The sequence below is a fragment of the Phoxinus phoxinus genome (assembly GCF_949152265.1).
Source record: "Phoxinus phoxinus genome assembly, chromosome: 21".
Taxonomy (NCBI): Eukaryota; Metazoa; Chordata; class Actinopteri; order Cypriniformes; family Leuciscidae; genus Phoxinus; species Phoxinus phoxinus.
In genome coordinates, this window is record NC_136896.1 from 8,904,794 (window position 1) to 8,925,947 (window position 21,154).

The 21,154-nt window shown below is 39.1% G+C and overlaps 1 long non-coding RNA gene across 1 annotated transcript; it reads right to left on the minus strand.

Annotated features, from left to right (window-relative positions):
• Positions 1-864: 864 nt before the first annotated feature.
• Positions 865-2,024, minus strand: LOC306989595. Its single transcript, XR_013795671.1, has 3 exons — positions 1,892-2,024; positions 1,597-1,669; positions 865-955 (listed from the first exon to the last, which is right to left on the minus strand). It is a non-coding gene; the product is annotated as an uncharacterized lncRNA (long non-coding RNA).
• Positions 2,025-21,154: the final 19,130 nt, after the last annotated feature.

The window sequence follows — 21,154 nt, forward strand, 5'->3', positions numbered from 1 at the left end:
AAACTTCTATATTTTAAGTCAAGAGTAAGTATTTTGATATTTTTCTGTATAAAACTAATAAAATAAACTAGATTACAACTATTTAAAGTATATAAAACCAACTTGTGGGTGTAGCACTTTTTACAGTGTGTATTTCTTACACAAGGAGGATCTTCTAATATCTATCAAAGTGCTTTAAATTCCAAGGTTGCCACAGCCTAGTGGTCCAGACATTAAGAGCTGAAGATTTTTAGGTGACCCAAGTTCAACCCACATGGAAAGAACCTATATAAACATATATGTTTTAATATAGGTTTTGATATAGGTTTTTAATATATGTGACATATATAAAATTGGCCGTTTTCCTATATTATATGTACATATATGCACATATATGTACATATATGTATACATATATGTGCATATATATATGTACACATATATGCACATATATGTGTACATATATACGTGCATATATGTACCTATATGTGTACATATATACGTGCATATATGTACCTATATAGGTACATATATGCACGTATATGTGTGCATATATGCACATATAGGTGAACATATACGTGCATATATGCACACATATATACGTGCATATATGTACCTATATAGTACGTATATATGTGTGCATATATGCATGTATATGTTCACCTATATATGCACCTATACGTTTACCTATATATTAGTACAATTATTAATGTATATTATGTGCATATATGCACCTATGTTTACCTATATTAGTAAAATTATGAAAATCCATAGCTAATAGGCAACATAAATAAAAGCCCAAAATGTAGAAATTTACATTATTTATTTACTTAAAATAGTACAAGAATAAAAATAAGTTAAAAAAACAACAGAAAAAAAATGTATCTTGTTGATCTTCTCAGCTCCGTGAGCTTCGAATTGATAGATGTGCCCATCTGCCCTCGGCTGGCTGCCGGCCACTTCTTCAATGTAGCATCTAGAAAAGACAAAAATAATAAGACAGTATAATAATAATATAGTGCTTCATCAGGAACCCAACGTGCTTACAGTACAGCTGCGATTGGACACATATTTTGGATAAAGGGCTGATCATCATAAAAAATGCGTCATGTAAACACGTCAATTGGAAGATTCTGATTGGATTCTGCTAAATCTGAAAGAAACTCTGATTGAAAACATCACCCGCATTTTCCTGCTAGGTTTACTCGAAGAGCAATAGGATATGCATTAAAATCAAGCAAATCATTACCGGTATAGACAAAATAAGGCACAAACAAAGGACAGAGGGGATTAAGGGTGAAGGAGGGGTGAATATGATTATTTATGAACACTTCAGATGACAACAATATGCCATGAGGTTATTTGCAACACTATGTTCTACAAAATATAGGACTACACACCTTACAGCGCAATATCCCAGAAATGTGGCTTTAGAAGAGGAAAGGTAGGATCAAGAAGTGAGCAAGCGATGAATTAGTATTATAGGTGCCAAGCAGATACAGTAACAATAATGATGCCTAATAAACATTGATACAAGTAGGCTATTGTTAAAGTGGTGAAATTATAAAGTCTTAAAAGTTTTGTTTTCCCTTCTCAACGCATTATGCATTTACTCACCAAATAATGGCTGCCTTTTTAATTTGGTCAAGGGCGACCAGCTGCTCCCCATCCCCTCTGGTTGGCTTCCCACCTTAAAGTAATATTTCAAAATTATTATAAAAGGGGGTAAAATGAAGGTGGAGAAAGCAAGAGTTTTTTTTACATACACACATCACATTTTCTTGAGGTGCAAGGAAATACAAAAATGCCAAGCAAAAAAGTGATGGTATGCCGGCACACAAACATAATTTATTCCAGAGAATATGACTGACATGACAAGGACAGAAGAGATAAGGAACATGTTGTTTTGTACCGTTCAGGTTGCTTTTCAGCAAAGTCTCCAAATCAAGGTGCCCAGCAGCAGATCCCACACCATGGCAGAGGTGGCAAGGCTTTCCACGCTTCTGCCAGGCAACACCCCAGAGCCCTTTATAACTTCAATCTGAAAAATTATTTCACATCACAATATTAATTTATTAGCAACTTTTAGAAACTTTTTCATGTTTCATATTGATTCTTATGTTTAGCTTCCCAATAGTTAATAGGTTTTTATGTATAAATGCAGATTAATAATATGTATAAATGCAGATTAACGATAAAGATATGAAACAAATTAAAGGGATAGTTCACTTTGAAATTAAATGTTGGTATGTTTTAGCTTACCTCAAGGGCATCCAAGATGTAGGTGTCTTTGTTTCCGCAGTAGCAGCTAGTTTCAATTTTGATATTTGTCTGTCAGTCATATAATGCAGGTCTATGGTCACCTCCTCAAAGAGCATACACAGAGAAGTAATTTACTAATTAAACAATTCCCCGTCTTAAGTACACATCGATGGCCTAAGACACGAAACGAGCGGTTTGTGTGAGAAAACGAACAGTATTTATATCGTGTTTACCTCTTGTAACCGTCCAAGTGATCTGAGAGCGGGCGTCACACACCAGGAAGCGCGCGCGCCCTCAGATCATTTGGACGGTTGTGTACAAGAGGTAAACACGATATAAATACTGTTCGTTTTCTCACAGAGACCGCTTTAATTAAAATTAGGAATAACATTACTTACAATTGATGATAATGTCTTTCAGAAGGTTAGAAGGCGGCCTTTTCGCCATTCCACCAGCTTCTCAGTTTTTTTCAGTCCTTTCAGGAAAAATTCCGGACACAGTCGATTGCCAAAATACTATGGGACCCTGTATCGTCACCCTCAGTCCATTCAAGTACGTTAGGACATAACGGAACTCCAACGCTGATATCGCCATTTTTACTCCCAGCCGCTATTTTTCTTTCGGCGCGAAATAGCGCGCAGGGCCGCATGCGGATGACGTCATCAACTGCGCGACGCTGTAGCGGCCAATCGGTAGCAGCAGAGTGGAGAAATGCTTGCCAGTATAAATAAATAACGTTAGGGAAATAAGACGCAATTAAAGAAAAGCAATAGATATGGATCCAGTACGTTACAAAAGGTACCTCGTTGACTTGAAATTGGCAAAAAGGCTTGGTTGACAAAATAAAAAAACGACAAACCAATTTGTTATACATTTCCTTCTTTTCCACTATCTTCTTCTGTTGTTTATATGACGGTTGGCAAACCAACTAAAGGTGCATTTCCGCCACCTACTGGGTTGGAGTATGGAGCATTGGTACACTTAGGAAGAGAAAAAAATGTTATATATTTTTATTTTCCACTATCTTAGAAAGAATTGACCTTGTAAATGTTTCAAAACGTGCGGACATCATAGCTTTCCATCTCCTCTCACTTAATTGCCATAATAAAATTCCATAACATGCCAACATGTGATACCAATTTCACGTGTTCGCTAAGTTACACAAGTTCTTGCATTTAAAAAAAAAAAGTTAGTTCTTAGTTATAGCCTTGATAAAAGAAAATGTCATATCTTGCCAAAGAGCTACAAAATGACCAGATCCTGCCATGAGCTATATAGGAGACATATCTTATGTACATATAGGGCTTATATGTGGATATAAAGAAGCAATACAGGAGACCTATATGGCCTGTATATGCACATATATGCACCTCAATTTTGCCTATATGTGGCATATACGCATATATGCAGCATATATATTATCATATATGTGCATATATGCTGTATATGCAGCATATATGTGCATTTAAACTGCATATATGTTTCATATATGTGCATATATGCAGCATATATGTGCATTTAAACTGCATATATGTTTCATATATGTGCATATATGCAGCATATATGTACATATAAACTGCATATAGGTTTCATATATGCGCATATATCCTCATATAGGTTTTTTCCATGTGGGAAGTCCCGGCTCGCTGGCTTTTTTTTAATCCAATATTTTCCTTTCACAATAAAAGGTAAAAAAATCGAAAATAAATTTCTTTAAACTGGTGCAAGGTAAGCTCCATCCCCACACAAAATAAAATAAGATTTTTTTAAGCCACTACAACGCCTCTCATAATGGGAGTGGGGGAACGGATTCCGACAGCTATTTTTTTTTACAGGGGGAACAGAATCCGACGGCCAAAAAACAGCCGTCGAAATCCGTTCCCCCTGTATTTTTTACACAAGGAGGATCTTCTAATATCTATCAAAGTGCTTTGAATTCCAAGGTTGCCACAGCCTAGTGGTCCAGACATTAAGAGCTGAAGATTTTTAGGAGACACAAGTTCAAATCCCGGCTCGCTGGCTTTTTTTTATCCAATATTTTCCTTTCACAATAAAAGGTAAAAAAATCGAAAATATATTTCTTTAAACTGGTGCAAGGTAAGCTCCATCCCCACACAAAATAAAATAAGATTTTTTTTAAGCCACTACAACGCCTCTCATAATGGGAGTGGGGGAACGGATTCCGACAGCTATTTTTTTTACAGGGGGAACAGAATCCGACGGCCAAAAAACAACCGTCGAAATCCGTTCCCCCTGTATTTTTTACACAAAGAGGATCTTCTAATAGCTATCAAAGTGCTTTAAATTCCAAGGTTGCCACAGCCTAGTGGTCCAGACATTAAGAGCTGAAGATTTTTAGGAGACACAAGTTCAAATCCCGGCTCGCTGGCTTTTTTTTAATCCAATATTTTCCTTTTACAATAAAAGGTAAAAACTCGAAAATATATTTCTTGAAACTGGTGCCAGGTAAGCTCCATCCCCACACAAAATAAAATAAGATTTTTTTAAGCCACTACATCGCCTCTCATAATGGGAGTGGGGGAACGGATTCCGACAGCTGTTTATTTTACAGGGGGAACAGAATCCGACGGCCAAAAAACAGCCGTCGAAATCCGTCCCCCCTGTATTTTTTACACAAGGAGGATCTTCTAATATCTATCAAAGTGCTTTGAATTCCAAGGTTGCCACAGCCTAGTGGTCCAGGCACTGACATTTAGAGCAAAAGATTTTTAGGTGACCCAAGTTCAAGTCCCAGCTCGCTGGCTTTTTTTATCCAATATTTTCCTTTCACAATAAAAGGTAAAAACTCGAAAATATATTTCTTTAAACTGGTGCCAGGTAAGCTCCATCCCCACACAAAATAAAATAAGATTTTTTTAAGCCACTAAAACACCTCATAATGGGAGTGGGGGAACGGATTCCGACAGCTGTTTATTTTACAGGGGGAACAGAATCCGACGGCCAAAAAACAGCCGTCGAAATCCGTTCCCCCTGTATTTTTTACACAAGGAGGATCTTCTAATATCTATCAAAGTGCTTTGAATTCCAAGGTTGCCACAGCCTAGTGGTCCAGGCACTGACATTTAGAGGTAAAGATTTTTAGGTGACCCAAGTTCAAGTCCCGGCTCGCTGGCTTTTTTTTAATCCAATATTTTCCTTTCACAATAAAAGGTAAAAAACTCGAAAATATATTTCCTTAAACTGATGCACTTATTTAAAGAGCTGTCCTGTAGCTCAAACAGTAGAGCATTGGTGCTTGCAATGCTAAGGTCATAGGTTCGATTCCAAGGGAAAGCAGAAACTGGAAAGAATACAAAATGTGTACCATGAAATTCAATCTACGTTGCTCTGGATCAAAAATCTGCCAAATGCTTCAATGTAAACGATGACAGTTAACCTCTATCCTCAAACTAAACACTATCAACCTTTATTCAAGCCACTACATCAACACCTCTAATAATGGGAACGTATTCCGACATATGTTTTTTTTGCCGTCGGATTCTTTTCCCCCTGTATTTCTTACACAAGGAGGATCTTCTAATATCTATCAAAGTGCTTTAAATTCCAAGGTTGCCACAGCCTAGTGGTCCAGACATTAAGAGCTGAAGATTTTTAGGAGACACAAGTTCAAATCCCGGCTCGCTGGCTTTTTTTTAATCCAATATTTTCCTTTTACAATAAAAGGTAAAAACTCGAAAATATATTTCTTGAAACTGGTGCCAGGTAAGCTCCATCCCCACACAAAATAAAATAAGAGTTTTTTAAGCCACTAAAACACCTCATAATGGGAGTGGGGGAACGGATTCCGACAGCTGTTTATTTTACAGGGGGAACAGAATCCGACGGCCAAAAAACAGCCGTCGAAATCCGTTCCCCCTGTATTTTTTACACAAGGAGGGTCTTCTAATATCTATCAAAGTGCTTTGAATTCCAAGGTTGCCACAGCCTAGTGGTCCAGGCACTGACATTTAGAGGTAGAGATTTTTAGGTGACCCAAGTTCAAGTCCCGGCTCGCTGGCTTTTTTTTATCCAATATTTTCCTTTCACAATAAAAGGTAAAAAAATCGAAAATATATTTCTTTAAACTGGTGCAAGGTAAGCTCCATCCCCACACAAAATAAAATAAGATTTTTTTAAGCCACTACAACGCCTCTCATAATGGGAGTGGGGGAACGGATTCCGACAGCTATTTTTTTTTACAGGGGGAACAGAATCCGACGGCCAAAAAACAGCCGTCGAAATCCGTTCCCCCTGTATTTTTTACACAAGGAGGATCTTCTAATATCTATCAAAGTGCTTTGAATTCCAAGGTTGCCACAGCCTAGTGGTCCAGACATTAAAAGCTGAAGATTTTTAGGAGACACAAGTTCAAATCCCGACTCGCTGGCTTTTTTTAAATCCAATATTTTCCTTTCACAATAAAAGGTAAAAACTCGAAAATATATTTCTTGAAACTGGTGCCAGGTAAGCTCCATACCCACACAAAATAAAATAAGATTTTTTTAAGCCACTACATCGCCTCTCATAATGGGAGTGGGGGAACGAATTCAGACAGCTGTTTATTTTACAGGGGGAACAGAATCCGACGGCCAAAAAACAGCCGTCGAAATCCGTTCCCCCTGTATTTCTTACACAAGGAGGATCTTCTAATATCTATCAAAGTGCTTTATTTTCAAGGTTGCCACAGCCTAGTGGTCCAGGCACTGACATTTAGAGCCAAAGATTTTTAGGAGACACAAGTTCAAATCCCGGCTCGCTGGCTTTTTTTGAATCCAATATTTTCCTTTCACAATAAAAGGTAAAAAATCGAAAATATTTTTCTTTAAACTGGTGCAAGGTAAGCTCCATCCCCACACAAAATAAAATAAGATTTTTTTAAGCCACTACAACGCCTCTCATAATGGGAGTGGGGGAACGGATTCCGACAGCTATTTTTTTTTACAGGGGGAACAGAATCCGACGGCCAAAAAACAGCCATCGAAATCCGTTCCCTCTGTATTTTTTACACAAGGAGGATCTTCTAATATCTATCAAAGTGCTTTGAATTCCAAGGTTGCCACAGCCTAGTGGTCCAGACATTAAGAGCTGAAGATTTTTAGGAGACACAAGTTCAAATCCCGGCTCGCTGGCTTTTTTTTAAATCCAATATTTTCCTTTCACAATAAAAGGTAAAAACTCGAAAATATATTTCTTGAAACTGGTGCCAGGTAAGCTCCATCCCCACACAAAATAAAATAAGATTTTTTTTAAGCCACTACATCGCCTCTCATAATGGGAGTGGGGGAACGGATTCAGACAGCTGTTTATTTTACAGGGGGAACAGAATCCGACGGCCAAAAAACAGCCGTCGAAATCCGTTCCCCCTGTATTTTTTACACAAGGAGGATCTTCTAATATCTATCAAAGTGTTTTGAATTCCAAGGTTGCCACAGCCTAGTGGTCCAGGCACTGACATTTAGAGCAAAAGATTTTTAGGTGACCCAAGTTCAAGTCCCAGCTCGCTGGCTTTTTTTATCCAATATTTTCCTTTCACAATAAAAGGTAAAAACTCGAAAATATATTTCTTTAAACTGGTGCCAGGTAAGCTCCATCCCCACACAAAATAAAATAAGATTTTTTTAAGCCACTCAAACACCTCATAATGGGAGTGGGGGAACGGATTCCGACAGCTGTTTATTTTACAGGGGGAACAGAATCCGACGGCCAAAAAACAGCCGTCGAAATCCGTTCCCCCTGTATTTTTTACACAAGGAGGATCTTCTAATATCTATCAAAGTGCTTTGAATTCCAAGGTTGCCACAGCCTAGTGGTCCAGACATTAAGAGCTGAAGATTTTTAGGAGACACAAGTTCAAATCCCGGCTCGCTGGCTTTTTTTAAATCCAATATTTTCCTTTCACAATAAAAGGTAAAAACTCGAAAATATATTTCTTGAAACTGGTGCCAGGTAAGCTCCATCCCCACACAAAATAAAATAAGATTTTTTTAAGCCACTACATCGCCTCTCATAATGGGAGTGGGGGAACGGATTCCGACAGCTGTTTATTTTACAGGGGGATCAGAATCCGACGGCCAAAAAAAGCCGTCGAAATCCGTTCCCCCGGTATTTATTTTTACACAAGGAGGATCTTCTAATATCTATCAAAGTGCTTTGAATTCCAAGGTTGCCACAGCCTAGTGGTCCAGGCACTGACATTTAGAGGTAAAGATTTTTAGGTGACCCAAGTTCAAGTCCCGGCTCGCTGGCTTTTTTTTATCCAATATTTTCCTTTCACAATAAAAGGTAAAAAAATCGAAAATATATTTCTTTAAACTGGTGCCAGGTAAGCTCCATCCCCACACAAAATAAAATAAGATTTTTTTAAGCCACTAAAACACCTCATAATGGGAGTGGGGGAACGGATTCCGACAGCTGTTTATTTTACAGGGGGAACAGAATCCGACGGCCAAAAAACCGCCGTCGAAATCCGTTCCCCCTGTATTTTTTACACAAGGAGGATCTTCTAATATCTATCAAAGTGATTTGAATTCCAAGGTTGCCACAGCCTAGTGGTCCAGACATTAAGAGCTGAACTTTTTTAGGAGACACAAGTTCAAATCCCGGCTCGCTGGCTTTTTTTAAATCCAATATTTTCCTTTCACAATAAAAGGTAAAAACTCGAAAATATATTTCTTGAAACTGGTGCCAGGTAAGCTCCATCCCCACACAAAATAAAATAAGATTTTTTTAAGCCACTACATCGCCTCTCATAATGGGAGTGGGGGAACGGATTCCGACAGCTGTTTATTTTACAGGGGGAACAGAATCCGACGGCCAAAAAACAGCCGTCGAAATCCGTTCCCCCTGTATTTTTTTTTACACAAGGAGGATCTTCTAATATCTATCAAAGTGCTTTGAATTCCAAGGTTGCCACAGCCTAGTGGTCCAGGCACTGACATTTAGAGGTAAAGATTTTTAGGTGACCCAAGTTCAAGTCCCGGCTCGCTGGCTTTTTTTTAATCCAATATTTTGCTTTCACAATAAAAGGTAAAAAACTCGAAAATATATTTCCTTAAACTGATGCACTTACTTAAAGAGCTGTCCTGTAGCTCAAACAGTAGAGCATTGGTGCTTGCAATGCTAAGGTCATAGGTTCGATTCCAAGGGAAAGCAGAAACTGGAAAGAATACAAAATGTGTACCATGAAATTCAATCTACGTTGCTCTGGATCAAAAATCTGCCAAATGCTTCAATGTAAACGATGACAGTTACCCTCTATCCTCAAACTAAACACTATCAACCTTTATTCAAGCCACTACATCAACACCTCTAATAATGGGAACGTATTCCGACATATGTTTTTTTTGCCGTCGGATTCTTTTCCCCCTGTATTTCTTACACAAGGAGGATCTTCTAATATCTATCAAAGTGCTTTAAATTCCAAGGTTGCCACAGCCTAGTGGTCCAGACATTAAGAGCTGAAGATTTTTAGGAGACACAAGTTCAAATCCCGGCTCGCTGGCTTTTTTTTAATCCAATATTTTCCTTTTACAATAAAAGGTAAAAACACGAAAATATATTTCTTGAAACTGGTGCCAGGTAAGCTCCATCCCCACACAAAATAAAATAAGATTTTTTTAAGCCACTACATCGCCTCTCATAATGGGAGTGGGGGAACGGATTCCGACAGCTGTTTATTTTACAGGGGGAACAGAATCCGACGGCCAAAAAACAGCCGTCGAAATCCGTTCCCCCTGTATTTTTTACACAAGGAGGATCTTCTAATATCTATCAAAGTGCTTTGAAATCCAAGGTTGCCACAGCCTAGTGGTCCAGACATTAAGAGCAGAAGATTTTTAGGAGACACAAGTTCAAATCCCGGCTCGCTGGCTTTTTTTAAATCCAATATTTTCTTTTCACAATAAAAGGTAAAAACTCGAAAATATATTTCTTGAAACTGCTGCCAGGTAAGCTCCATCCCCACACAAAATAAAATAAGATTTTTTTAAGCCACTACATCGCCTCTCATAATGGGAGTGGGGGAACGGATTCCGACAGCTGTTTATTTTACAGGGGGAACAGAATCCGACGGCCAAAAAACAGCCGTCGAAATCCGTTCCCCCTGTATTTTTTACACAAGGAGGATCTTCTAATATCTATCAAAGTGCTTTGAATTCCAAGGTTGCCACAGCCTAGTGGTCCAGGCACTGACATTTAGAGGTAAAGATTTTTAGGTGACCCAAGTTCAAGTCCCAGCTCGCTGGCTTTTTTTTATCCAATATTTTCCTTTCACAATAAAAGGTAAAAACTCGAAAATATTTTTCTTTAAACTGGTGCCAGGTAAGCTCCATCCCCACACAAAATAAAATAAGAGTTTTTTAAGCCACTAAAACACCTCATAATGGGAGTGGGGGAACGGATTCCGACAGCTGTTTATTTTACAGGGGGAACAGAATCCGACGGCCAAAAAACAGCCGTCGAAATCCGTTCCCCCTGTATTTTTTACACAAGGAGGATCTTCTAATATCTATCAAAGTGCTTTGAATTCCAAGGTTGCCACAGCCTAGTGGTCCAGGCACTGACATTTAGAGGTAGAGATTTTTAGGTGACCCAAGTTCAAGTCCCGGCTCGCTGGCTTTTTTTTATCCAATATTTTGCTTTCACAATAAAAGGTAAAAAACTCGAAAATATATTTCCTTAAACTGATGCACTTACTTAAAGAGCTGTCCTGTAGCTCAAACAGTAGAGCATTGGTGCTTGCAATGCTAAGGTCATAGGTTCGATTCCAAGGGAAAGCAGAAACTGGAAAGAATACAAAATGTGTACCATGAAATTCAATCTACGTTGCTCTGGATCAAAAATCTGCCAAATGCTTCAATGTAAACGATGACAGTTACCCTCTATCCTCAAACTAAACACTATCAACCTTTATTCAAGCCACTACATCAACACCTCTAATAATGGGAACGTATTCCGACATATGTTTTTTTTGCCGTCGGATTCTTTTCCCCCTGTATTTCTTACACAAGGAGGATCTTCTAATATCTATCAAAGTGCTTTAAATTCCAAGGTTGCCACAGCCTAGTGGTCCAGACATTAAGAGCTGAAGATTTTTAGGAGACACAAGTTCAAATCCCGGCTCGCTGGCTTTTTTTTAATCCAATATTTTCCTTTTACAATAAAAGGTAAAAACACGAAAATATATTTCTTGAAACTGGTGCCAGGTAAGCTCCATCCCCACACAAAATAAAATAAGATTTTTTTAAGCCACTACATCGCCTCTCATAATGGGAGTGGGGGAACGGATTCCGACAGCTGTTTATTTTACAGGGGGAACAGAATCCGACGGCCAAAAAACAGCCGTCGAAATCCGTTCCCCCTGTATTTTTTACACAAGGAGGATCTTCTAATATCTATCAAAGTGCTTTGAAATCCAAGGTTGCCACAGCCTAGTGGTCCAGACATTAAGAGCAGAAGATTTTTAGGAGACACAAGTTCAAATCCCGGCTCGCTGGCTTTTTTTAAATCCAATATTTTCTTTTCACAATAAAAGGTAAAAACTCGAAAATATATTTCTTGAAACTGCTGCCAGGTAAGCTCCATCCCCACACAAAATAAAATAAGATTTTTTTAAGCCACTACATCGCCTCTCATAATGGGAGTGGGGGAACGGATTCCGACAGCTGTTTATTTTACAGGGGGAACAGAATCCGACGGCCAAAAAACAGCCGTCGAAATCCGTTCCCCCTGTATTTTTTACACAAGGAGGATCTTCTAATATCTATCAAAGTGCTTTGAATTCCAAGGTTGCCACAGCCTAGTGGTCCAGGCACTGACATTTAGAGGTAAAGATTTTTAGGTGACCCAAGTTCAAGTCCCAGCTCGCTGGCTTTTTTTTATCCAATATTTTCCTTTCACAATAAAAGGTAAAAACTCGAAAATATTTTTCTTTAAACTGGTGCCAGGTAAGCTCCATCCCCACACAAAATAAAATAAGAGTTTTTTAAGCCACTAAAACACCTCATAATGGGAGTGGGGGAACGGATTCCGACAGCTGTTTATTTTACAGGGGGAACAGAATCCGACGGCCAAAAAACAGCCGTCGAAATCCGTTCCCCCTGTATTTTTTACACAAGGAGGATCTTCTAATATCTATCAAAGTGCTTTGAATTCCAAGGTTGCCACAGCCTAGTGGTCCAGGCACTGACATTTAGAGGTAGAGATTTTTAGGTGACCCAAGTTCAAGTCCCGGCTCGCTGGCTTTTTTTTATCCAATATTTTCCTTTCACAATAAAAGGTAAAAAAATCGAAAATATATTTCTTTAAACTGGTGCAAGGTAAGCTCCATCCCCACACAAAATAAAATAAGATTTTTTTAAGCCACTACAACGCCTCTCATAATGGGAGTGGGGGAACGGATTCCGACAGCTATTTTTTTTTACAGGGGGAACAGAATCCGACGGCCAAAAAACAGCCGTCGAAATCCGTTCCCCCTGTATTTTTTACACAAGGAGGATCTTCTAATATCTATCAAAGTGCTTTGAATTCCAAGGTTGCCACAGCCTAGTGGTCCAGACATTAAGAGCTGAAGATTTTTAGGAGACACAAGTTCAAATCCCGGCTCGCTGGCTTTTTTTAAATCCAATATTTTCCTTTCACAATAAAAGGTAAAAACTCGAAAATATATTTCTTGAAACTGGTGCCAGGTAAGCTCCATCCCCACACAAAATAAAATAAGATTTTTTTAAGCCACTACATCGCCTCTCATAATGGGAGTGGGGGAACGGATTCAGACAGCTGTTTATTTTACAGGGGGAACAGAATCCGACGGCCAAAAAATAACCGTCAAAATCCGTTCCCCCTGTATTTTTTACACAAGGAGGATCTTCTAATATCTATCAAAGTGTTTTGAATTCCAAGGTTGCCACAGCCTACTGGTCCAGGCACTGACATTTAGAGCAAAAGATTTTTAGGTGACCCAAGTTCAAGTCCCAGCTCGCTGGCTTTTTTTATCCAATATTTTCCTTTCACAATAAAAGGTAAAAACTCGAAAATATATTTCTTTAAACTGGTGCCAGGTAAGCTCCATCCCCACACAAAATAAAATAAGATTTTTTTAAGCCACTAAAACACCTCATAATGGGAGTGGGGGAACGGATTCCGACAGCTGTTTATTTTACAGGGGGAACAGAATCCGACGGCCAAAAAACAGCCGTCGAAATCCGTTCCCCCTGTATTTTTTACACAAGGAGGATCTTCTAATATCTATCAAAGTGCTTTGAAATCCAAGGTTGCCACAGCCTAGTGGTCCAGACATTAAGAGCTGAAGATATTTAGGAGACACAAGTTCAAATCCCGGCTCGCTGGCTTTTTTTAAATCCAATATTTTCCTTTCACAATAAAAGGTAAAAACTCGAAAATATATTTCTTGAAACTGGTGCCAGGTAAGCTCCATCCCCACACAAAATAAAATAAGATTTTTTTAAGCCACTACATCGCCTCTCATAATGGGAGTGGGGGAACGGATTCCGACAGCTGTTTATTTTACAGGGGGAACAGAATCCGACGGCCAAAAAACAGCCGTCGAAATCCGTTCCCCCTGTATTTTTTACACAAGGAGGATCTTCTAATATCTATCAAAGTGCTTTGAATTCCAAGGTTGCCACAGCCTAGTGGTCCAGGCACTGACATTTAGAGGTAGAGATTTTTAGGTGACCCAAGTTCAAGTCCCGGCTCGCTGGCTTTTTTTTAATCCAATATTTTCCTTTCACAATAAAAGGTAAAAAAATCGAAAATAAATTTCTTTAAACTGGTGCAAGGTAAGCTCCATCCCCACACAAAATAAAATAAGATTTTTTTAAGCCACTACAACGCCTCTCATAATGGGAGTGGGGGAACGGATTCCGACAGCTATTTTTTTTTACAGGGGGAACAGAATCCGACGGCCAAAAAACAGCCGTCGAAATCCGTTCCCCCTGTATTTTTTACACAAGGAGGATCTTCTAATATCTATCAAAGTGCTTTGAATTCCAAGGTTGCCACAGCCTAGTGGTCCAGACATTAAGAGCTGAAGATTTTTAGGAGACACAAGTTCAAATCCCGGCTCGCTGGCTTTTTTTTATCCAATATTTTCCTTTCACAATAAAAGGTAAAAACTCGAAATTATATTTCTTTAAACTGGTGCCAGGTAAGCTCCATCCCCACACAAAATAAAATAAGATTTTTTTAAGCCACTAAAACACCTCATAATGGGAGTGGGGGAACGGATTCCGACAGCTGTTTATTTTACAGGGGGAACAGAATCCGACGGCCAAAAAACAGCCGTCGAAATCCGTTCCCCCTGTATTTTTTACACAAGGAGGATCTTCTAATATCTATCAAAGTGCTTTGAATTCCAAGGTTGCCACAGCCTAGTGGTCCAGGCACTGACATTTAGAGGTAAAGATTTTTAGGTGACCCAAGTTCAAGTCCCGGCTCGCTGGCTTTTTTTTAATCCAATATTTTCCTTTCACAATAAAAGGTAAAAAACTCGAAAATATATTTCCTTAAACTGATGCACTTATTTAAAGAGCTGTCCTGTAGCTCAAACAGTAGAGCATTGGTGCTTGCAATGCTAAGGTCATAGGTTCGATTCCAAGGGAAAGCAGAAACTGGAAAGAATACAAAATGTGTACCATGAAATTCAATCTACGTTGCTCTGGATCAAAAATCTGCCAAATGCTTCAATGTAAACGATGACAGTTAACCTCTATCCTCAAACTAAACACTATCAACCTTTATTCAAGCCACTACATCAACACCTCTAATAATGGGAACGTATTCCGACATATGTTTTTTTTGCCGTCGGATTCTTTTCCCCCTGTATTTCTTACACAAGGAGGATCTTCTAATATCTATCAAAGTGCTTTAAATTCCAAGGTTGCCACAGCCTAGTGGTCCAGACATTAAGAGCTGAAGATTTTTAGGAGACACAAGTTCAAATCCCGGCTCGCTGGCTTTTTTTTAATCCAATATTTTCCTTTTACAATAAAAGGTAAAAACTCGAAAATATATTTCTTGAAACTGGTGCCAGGTAAGCTCCATCCCCACACAGAATAAAATAAGAGTTTTTTAAGCCACTAAAACACCTCATAATGGGAGTGGGGGAACGGATTCCGACAGCTGTTTATTTTACAGGGGGAACAGAATCCGACGGCCAAAAAACAGCCGTCGAAATCCGTTCCCCCTGTATTTTTTACACAAGGAGGATCTTCTAATATCTATCAAAGTGCTTTGAATTCCAAGGTTGCCACAGCCTAGTGGTCCAGGCACTGACATTTAGAGGTAGAGATTTTTAGGTGACCCAAGTTCAAGTCCCGGCTCGCTGGCTTTTTTTTATCCAATATTTTCCTTTCACAATAAAAGGTAAAAAAATCGAAAATATATTTCTTTAAACTGGTGCAAGGTAAGCTCCATCCCCACACAAAATAAAATAAGATTTTTTTAAGCCACTACAACGCCTCTCATAATGGGAGTGGGGGAACGGATTCCGACAGCTATTTTTTTTTACAGGGGGAACAGAATCCGACGGCCAAAAAACAGCCGTCGAAATCCGTTCCCCCTGTATTTTTTACACAAGGAGGATCTTCTAATATCTATCAAAGTGCTTTGAATTCCAAGGTTGCCACAGCCTAGTGGTCCAGACATTAAAAGCTGAAGATTTTTAGGAGACACAAGTTCAAATCCCGGCTCGCTGGCTTTTTTTAAATCCAATATTTTCCTTTCACAATAAAAGGTAAAAACTCGAAAATATATTTCTTGAAACTGGTGCCAGGTAAGCTCCATCCCCACACAAAATAAAATAAGATTTTTTTAAGCCACTACATCGCCTCTCATAATGGGAGTGGGGGAACGGATTCAGACAGCTGTTTATTTTACAGGGGGAACAGAATCCGACGGCCAAAAAACAACCGTCGAAATCCGTTCCCCCTGTATTTTTTACACAAGGAGGATCTTCTAATATCTATCAAAGTGTTTTGAATTCCAAGGTTGCCACAGCCTAGTGGTCCAGGCACTGACATTTAGAGCAAAAGATTTTTAGGTGACCCAAGTTCAAGTCCCAGCTCGCTGGCTTTTTTTATCCAATATTTTCCTTTCACAATAAAAGGTAAAAACTCGAAAATATATTTCTTTAAACTGGTGCCAGGTAAGCTCCATCCCCACACAAAATAAAATAAGATTTTTTTAAGCCACTAAAACACCTCATAATGGGAGTGGGGGAACGGATTCCGACAGCTGTTTATTTTACAGGGGGAACAGAATCCGACGGCCAAAAAACAGCCGTCGAAATCCGTTCCCCCTGTATTTTTTACACAAGGAGGATCTTCTAATATCTATCAAAGTGCTTTGAATTCCAAGGTTGCCACAGCCTAGTGGTCCAGGCACTGACATTTAGAGGTAAAGATTTTTAGGTGACCCAAGTTCAAGTCCCGGCTCGCTGGCTTTTTTTTAATCCAATATTTTCCTTTCACAATAATAGGTAAAAAACTCGAAAATATATTTCCTTAAACTGATGCACTTATTTAAAGAGCTGTCCTGTAGCTCAAACAGTAGAGCATTGGTGCTTGCAATGCTAAGGTCATAGGTTCGATTCCAAGGGAAAGCAGAAACTGGAAAGAATACAAAATGTGTACCATGAAATTCAATCTACGTTGCTCTGGATTAAAAATCTGCCAAATGCTTCAATGTAAACGATGACAGTTAACCTCTATCCTCAAACTAAACACTATCAACCTTTATTCAAGCCACTACATCAACACCTCTAATAATGGGAACGTATTCCGACATATGTTTTTTTTGCCGTCGGATTCTTTTCCCCCTGTATTTCTTACACAAGGAGGATCTTCTAATATCTATCAAAGTGCTTTAAATTCCAAGGTTGCCACAGCCTAGTGGTCCAGACATTAAGAGCTGAAGATTTTTAGGAGACACAAGTTCAAATCCCGGCTCGCTGGCTTTTTTTTAATCCAATATTTTCCTTTTACAATAAAAGGTAAAAACTCGAAAATATATTTCTTGAAACTGGTGCCAGGTAAGCTCCATCCCCACACAAAATAAAATAAGATTTTTTTAAGCCACTACATCGCCTCTCATAATGGGAGTGGGGGAACGGATTCCGACAGCTGTTTATTTTACAGGGGGAACAGAATCCGACGGCCAAAAAACAGCCGTCGAAATCCGTTCCCCCTGTATTTTTTACACAAGGAGGATCTTCTAATATCTATCAAAGTGCTTTGAAATCCAAGGTTGCCACAGCCTAGTGGTCCAGACATTAAGAGCAGAAGATTTTTAGGAGACACAAGTTCAAATCCCGGCTCGCTGGCTTTTTTTTAATCCAATATTTTCCTTTTACAATAAAAGGTAAAAACACGAAAATATATTTCTTGAAACTGGTGCCAGGTAAGCTCCATCCCCACACAAAATAAAATAAGATTTTTTTAAGCCACTACATCGCCTCTCATAATGGGAGTGGGGGAACGGATTCCGACAGCTGTTTATTTTACAGGGGGAACAGAATCCGACGGCCAAAAAACAGCCGTCGAAATCCGTTCCCCCTGTATTTTTTACACAAGGAGGATCTTCTAATATCTATCAAAGTGCTTTGAAATCCAAGGTTGCCACAGCCTAGTGGTCCAGACATTAAGAGCAGAAGATTTTTAGGAGACACAAGTTCAAATCCCGGCTCGCTGGCTTTTTTTAAATCCAATATTTTCTTTTCACAATAAAAGGTAAAAACTCGAAAATATATTTCTTGAAACTGCTGCCAGGTAAGCTCCATCCCCACACAAAATAAAATAAGATTTTTTTAAGCCACTACATCGCCTCTCATAATGGGAGTGGGGGAACGGATTCCGACAGCTGTTTATTTTACAGGGGGAACAGAATCCGACGGCCAAAAAACAGCCGTCGAAATCCGTTCCCCCTGTATTTTTTACACAAGGAGGATCTTCTAATATCTATCAAAGTGCTTTGAATTCCAAGGTTGCCACAGCCTAGTGGTCCAGGCACTGACATTTAGAGGTAAAGATTTTTAGGTGACCCAAGTTCAAGTCCCAGCTCGCTGGCTTTTTTTTATCCAATATTTTCCTTTCACAATAAAAGGTAAAAACTCGAAAATATTTTTCTTTAAACTGGTGCCAGGTAAGCTCCATCCCCACACAAAATAAAATAAGAGTTTTTTAAGCCACTAAAACACCTCATAATGGGAGTGGGGGAACGGATTCCGACAGCTGTTTATTTTACAGGGGGAACAGAATCCGACGGCCAAAAAACAGCCGTCGAAATCCGTTCCCCCTGTATTTTTTACACAAGGAGGATCTTCTAATATCTATCAAAGTGCTTTGAATTCCAAGGTTGCCACAGCCTAGTGGTCCAGGCACTGACATTTAGAGGTAGAGATTTTTAGGTGACCCAAGTTCAAGTCCCGGCTCGCTGGCTTTTTTTTATCCAATATTTTGCTTTCACAATAAAAGGTAAAAAACTCGAAAATATATTTCCTTAAACTGATGCACTTACTTAAAGAGCTGTCCTGTAGCTCAAACAGTAGAGCATTGGTGCTTGCAATGCTAAGGTCATAGGTTCGATTCCAAGGGAAAGCAGAAACTGGAAAGAATACAAAATGTGTACCATGAAATTCAATCTACGTTGCTCTGGATCAAAAATCTGCCAAATGCTTCAATGTAAACGATGACAGTTACCCTCTATCCTCAAACTAAACACTATCAACCTTTATTCAAGCCACTACATCAACACCTCTAATAATGGGAACGTATTCCGACATATGTTTTTTTTGCCGTCGGATTCTTTTCCCCCTGTATTTCTTACACAAGGAGGATCTTCTAATATCTATCAAAGTGCTTTAAATTCCAAGGTTGCCACAGCCTAGTGGTCCAGACATTAAGAGCTGAAGATTTTTAGGAGACACAAGTTCAAATCCCGGCTCGCTGGCTTTTTTTTAATCCAATATTTTCCTTTTACAATAAAAGGTAAAAACACGAAAATATATTTCTTGAAACTGGTGCCAGGTAAGCTCCATCCCCACACAAAATAAAATAAGATTTTTTTAAGCCACTACATCGCCTCTCATAATGGGAGTGGGGGAACGGATTCCGACAGCTGTTTATTTTACAGGGGGAACAGAATCCGACGGCCAAAAAACAGCCGTCGAAATCCGTTCCCCCTGTATTTTTTACACAAGGAGGATCTTCTAATATCTATCAAAGTGCTTTGAAATCCAAGGTTGCCACAGCCTAGTGGTCCAGACATTAAGAGCAGAAGATTTTTAGGAGACACAAGTTCAAATCCCGGCTCGCTGGCTTTTTTTAAATCCAATATTTTCTTTTCACAATAAAAGGTAAAAACTCGAAAATATATTTCTTGAAACTGCTGCCAGGTAAGCTCCATCCCCACACAAAATAAAATAAGATTTTTTTAAGCCACTACATCGCCTCTCATAATGGGAGTGGGGGAACGGATTCCGACAGCTGTTTATTTTACAGGGGGAACAGAATCCGACGGCCAAAAAACAGCCGTCGAAATCCGTTCCCCCTGTATTTTTTACACAAGGAGGATCTTCTAATATCTATCAAAGTGCTTTGAATTCCAAGGTTGCCACAGCCTAGTGGTCCAGGCACTGACATTTAGAGGTAAAGATTTTTAGGTGACCCAAGTTCAAGTCCCAGCTCGCTGGCTTTTTTTTATCCAATATTTTCCTTTCACAATAAAAGGTAAAAACTCGAAAATATTTTTCTTTAAACTGGTGCCAGGTAAGCTCCATCCCCACACAAAATAAAATAAGAGTTTTTTAAGCCACTAAAACACCTCATAATGGGAGTGGGGGAACGGATTCCGACAGCTGTTTATTTTACAGGGGGAACAGAATCCGACGGCCAAAAAACAGCCGTCGAAATCCGTTCCCCCTGTATTTTTTACACAAGGAGGATCTTCTAATATCTATCAAAGTGCTTTGAATTCCAAGGTTGCCACAGCCTAGTGGTCCAGGCACTGACATTTAGAGGTAGAGATTTTTAGGTGACCCAAGTTCAAGTCCCGGCTCGCTGGCTTTTTTTTATCCAATATTTTCCTTTCACAATAAAAGGTAAAAAAATCGAAAATATATTTCTTTAAACTGGTGCAAGGTAAGCTCCATCCCCACACAAAATAAAATAAGATTTTTTTAAGCCACTACAACGCCTCTCATAATGGGAGTGGGGGAACGGATTCCGACAGCTATTTTTTTTTACAGGGGGAACAGAATCCGACGGCCAAAAAACAGCCGTCGAAATCCGTTCCCCCTGTATTTTTTACACAAGGAGGATCTTCTAATATCTATCAAAGTGCTTTGAATTCCAAGGTTGCCACAGCCTAGTGGTCCAGACATTAAGAGCTGAAGATTTTTAGGAGACACAAGTTCAAATCCCGGCTCGCTGGCTTTTTTTAAATCCAATATTTTCCTTTCACAATAAAAGGTAAAAACTCGAAAATATATTTCTTGAAACTGGTGCCAGGTAAGCTCCATCCCCACACAAAATAAAATAAGATTTTTTTAAGCCACTACATCGCCTCTCATAATGGGAGTGGGGGAACGGATTCAGACAGCTGTTTATTTTACAGGGGGAACAGAATCCGACGGCCAAAAAATAACCGTCAAAATCCGTTCCCCCTGTATTTTTTACACAAGGAGGATCTTCTAATATCTATCAAAGTGTTTTGAATTCCAAGGTTGCCACAGCCTACTGGTCCAGGCACTGACATTTAGAGCAAAAGATTTTTAGGTGACCCAAGTTCAAGTCCCAGCTCGCTGGCTTTTTTTATCCAATATTTTCCTTTCACAATAAAAGGTAAAAACTCGAAAATATATTTCTTTAAACTGGTGCCAGGTAAGCTCCATCCCCAC